The sequence below is a fragment of the Pinus tabuliformis genome, chromosome 1_1 (genome assembly GCF_031772625.1).
Source record: "Pinus tabuliformis cultivar Carrire ecotype Pingquan chromosome 1_1, CPIR1, whole genome shotgun sequence".
In the NCBI taxonomy this organism is placed as follows: Eukaryota; Viridiplantae; Streptophyta; class Pinopsida; order Pinales; family Pinaceae; genus Pinus; species Pinus tabuliformis.
In genome coordinates this window covers 484,518,106-484,522,761 of record NC_142297.1, presented here as the reverse complement: position 1 = coordinate 484,522,761, position 4,656 = coordinate 484,518,106, and the positions used below count along the sequence as shown (strand labels likewise).

Below are 4,656 nucleotides of genomic sequence, written 5' to 3'. Positions count from 1 at the left end.
ATAATATTTTTTTAGCTGCGGAATATATTAGTGATATATATATATATCTATATATATATATATATATATATATATATATATATATATAGATAACTTTTTGCATAAGAGGCAGGTATTAACCAACAATGCTACCTATTATACTTATTTTATTTAGTGATGTGCTTGTAAGAAGTAAAAATAAAACTGTGAGAGAAAATAATTAATAACAATAACATAACAACATGCACATATCAATTACATATAAAAACACAAACTAGGAAAAACCAAACAATAGATCTATTAATTCTCTACCAAGTCAACCAAATGAGCCTTCACCTCTCACCTCCAAGCACATTACAATGGAATATAGTAACCCTATTTAAAGGTTTAATTACATGTAATTCTTGTGGTTCAACAATGGGTGCCACTAAATAGACCTATCAAATTTGAATATTTTCAGCTTCAACCTAACATTTCCTATTTTTGGGAGCTTGCATAACTCAATCTGGCCAAATTGGTGAAGTAAGTCTTCATCGCTCACCTCCAAACCTACCTCCTTCAAAGTTTATAACCAAGATAAGTGTCATGTCCTCCCCCATTACCTAGGTCTACCTCTAGAATCTACCATTAATTTAAGAGGGGTAAGCATGACTTATCAAGAATTATAATTGTATGCCAATTTACATGCAAAACTTTTCAACTTCACTATTTTTTTAAATTGTGGGGCACCTATGCCACCACCCTCTCACCTTCACATCTTTTGTCATAGACAAGTTTAACTCTACCTCAATATCTGACAACTTTAACTCCACCTCTCTTACTCTTGAGGATTCATGTGCATGGTAAGTTCCAATTCTAGTTCCTGAGGGGCCTTAACTCCACCTCAATATCTGATCCTAACTCTTGTGGATTCATGTGTATGGTAAATTCCAATTCTAGTTCCTTAGGGGCCTTAACTTCTTGTGGATTCATGTGCATGGTAAATTCCAATTCTAGTGCGTGAGGGGCCTTCTTTGATTGCTTTGTACTCCTATAGTAGTGTCACAAGGCATTCCATTTTTCTTCACCATCTTCCACAACACTAGCATTAGAACACTCTTATTACATAAAGAGCCCAAGTTAACTTGGATTCCATACTGGAGTTTGTATATCCACGAAACCCTGAAGATTGGTGGCTGTTACATCCACAAAATATTATACCAGGTAGATCTACTTGAGGCACCACTTCATCTTGACTCAACCATAGAGCCTAACCCCGATAGTGTCGAGAGAATTGAACCAGTGACCTCTCAATAGTAGAGGTGCTTTGACGGGGACTCAACCAATTAAACTAACCCTCGAGGTTTAGTTTGTATATTAAATATTATCAACTATGTCAAAATTTTCCATTATGCATTATTCAGTTAATACTCAGAGCTTAATTTATGTACATTAACTATTATCAACTATATACAATATTTCCACTACCATTGTTTATCAAAATTTTGATATCCTACAAAGTTAATGTTAAATATTTAATTTAAAATAATTACATGAAAATTAAAGCCCCAACTTTGTATATATATACTTTTAAGAGAAAAGAGGTTTGACTGGCCACCCAGCATTTCAAAATCAAATTCATACCAACAGGAAGCAAAGTTGCTAATGTTATATATTTGACTTTAAAATAATTATATTTGACTTTAAAATAATTATATGAAAATTAAATCTCCAACTTCAAATATGTACGCATTCTAATGACAAAAAGGTTTAACTGGCAACTAAACACTTCAAACTCAAATCGATGCAAACGGAAACAAATAAAAACTAAGCAGAAGTAACAGAGGTGCAAAAACATATAATTCATCTTGTACGATTATATTGGATTCCCATGGTTAAATATACTCTTTCCAAGTTAACTTGTAAGTTCCATCCTGGTCAACTCCACCTTAATAATTATTTTTCTAGCTATGATTTGGAGTTTGAACAATTATATTGAATTCCCACGGTCAAATATACTCTTTGCAAGTTAACTTGTAAGTTCCATCCTGTTCAACTCCACCTTGATAATTACATTTCTAGCTATGATTTGGAGTTGAACCTGAGCTATTATATATACAGTATTGCCTACCAAAATTTTGGTATCATGCAGCCATAGGAAGGGTAATGTTGAGTTCTTGGTCTTAAGATGACTACACAAAAATCCATGAAAATTAAAGCTCCAACTGGGGATATGTACATATTTAAGGGCAAAGTGCTTCAACGTGCCATCTAACACTTCAAACAAACACATGCAAACAGAAATAAGGCAGAGCTGACCAGAAATTGTAGGGGTACACAATAATATGATCTTCAAATACACAGAATTTGGAAATAGTAACCCTTAAGAGTCTCAAGGAACATCACCGGATGCTTCTAGCAAAAACTTGTTAAGCTTGAATTCTATGCCAGTAGGACTCTCTTATTTCAAAGGACTCCACACAGTCCATAGATCCTCTGTTGGAAATCCCATAGCATTCTTTTCATATAGCTACTATCTAAACCTGCTGTATAAAGACTTTTTTGCACTGGAGACGTACTATTTTCCACTTTGCCAACATAATCAGAAGTCTGACCGGACCTAACAATCTGCTTCCCCTGTCTTACAAAAACAGAATTTTCTCGACCCAAATCACTGTTTGATCCCAGCCAAGTTATGAGTTCCTTAGCGTGCGATTTCTCTTCCCTGGCCTTCATTTTCTTTCCATTTCTTCCTCTCTCAGAGACCGTACCAATCCTCGCCATGTGGTCCTCAAACATCTCAATGGCCTCGTGAATGACATCTCTGTTTGGGGAACCATTCCAGCGACCCCAAAAGCCCACATAACACTCAAAGCAACTGCAATCAAAAGATGGACTGTGATTGCCGCTGTTCTTCCCATCCCTCCTGCTGCTCTTGCTTTGATTGCTCTCCATTGAAAGGGCCTTCAGAGAGCATGCAATGAGATAAAATAACACTTCCTGGTCCTCCTGAGGGAGTGTGATACAGAGCGTGATTATGGTCACGGGAAGAAACTTGGGCACTGAAAAATTCTCTAACTTTCTCTGTGAGTTCATGGCTTTTGAAATTATGGATCCCATGAATTCTTTGATCCTTCAGATCATGAGCAGCAATAATGCTTCACTGGTCCGTAACAAATAGAGATTGGGTCGCGTAACCCCAGTTTGTTTGTCTGTAGGGCGATGGTAATCAATTTTATATTCGAAGCTCTGCACTCTCCTCGGATTGTGTATCGTTTTCAGGCACTTTTTCTCTTCACAGGATGCAAATACACGCGTTCAATTTTTTTTCGTTTGAAGATGCGTCACGGGCTCCTGGTCTCTTCTTCCGGGGAACCAACCGCCACCTTGTTATATGGATGGTTATCAAGCCCCGTGCTTCCTGGCATATACAATGAACCAAAGCGGTCGCATATTTAATTTAAGATAACAAAGATAGGAGTTCAGTCAAAAGGAAAAAAAAACAAAGATAAGATACGGCCCATCGCATGAAATAATCTCATTATGGATATATTTTATTTTTTAATTTGAATGATTTTTTTCCCCGGAAAATACATGATATATATAACTTAAAATTAATTATATCTAAAAAAATGGGACATTTAAAATTCAAAAAAATTATTAGGTAATAAAGTTGACAGGTGATGTTAATGTGGTACACATATTGTTCACACATTTCATTGTGTACTATTTTTATGGATTTCATTTTATTGATCAATATTTTATTTATAAAGTATAAAAATGATGGAAAAATAAAGTTGATAGATTTTGGGATATTTTTATTGCCTTGATTTATGGAGATTTGAACATTGAATCTTAAGTAAAAAGAAAACATTAAAATAGGGGATAATGTATTGGAAAAATGTATTGGGAGACGGATTAGCAGATTAATAGATATAGAGGATATTTTATTGGAAAAGTGTATAGTGATTGGGCTTCAACAAAAAGATCTTTGAAAGTATTTATCAATATCTAGTGAAATTAAGAGTATTTTTTTTTATTCAAAGAATGCATGTGCCACAAATTAAAGACCCCACAATTATTTTATTCAAGATTATCATTTATATTTAGGAATTTACATGACACTTCACTTTTCATAAGAAAGTTCAATCAACATTCAACAATTCTATCTATATATATATATATATATATATATATATCACTTGTATCTTGTGAATGTATTTTTTTCCCGAGAAAAAGGTTTGGACTTTATTAATAAAAACAAAACTAAAATACTACATTAACATTCTTAAAATTGTTGTTATAACTTTACATTGATTTGGAAAGGATCATTGAAGTTTATCATCACACCCTATGACTATATCTTCTAAAATTTTGTGACTTCTTTAATGTTCAATTTCACCATAATAGCTCAATAGGACCTTTAATAGAGACCTATTCCGAGTGATTAACTAAAGAACCATACTACCCCATCTCTATACATGAAAAAGAGTATAACAAAAATAAAAAATAAACATCTTTATAGTCACAGATCATGAGCATATCCTAAGAAAGTCCCTTCCAACTATTAAAGACCACACGCGTTCCATGTTCTAATCTTGTTCCATCTTTCAAAAGTGTATTACCTATCTCATTTCCTTTTGGAATTCACAATTATATTGAGAGGGGGGTGAATTAATATAATAACAATTTTTACTT

The 4,656-nt window shown here is 33.8% G+C and overlaps 1 pseudogene; it reads right to left on the bottom strand.

Moving 5' to 3' along the window:
- Positions 1–2,059: 2,059 nt before the first annotated feature.
- Positions 2,060–3,339, bottom strand: LOC149213883 (uncharacterized; annotated as a pseudogene).
- Between the last annotated feature and the right edge of the window lie 1,317 nt (positions 3,340–4,656).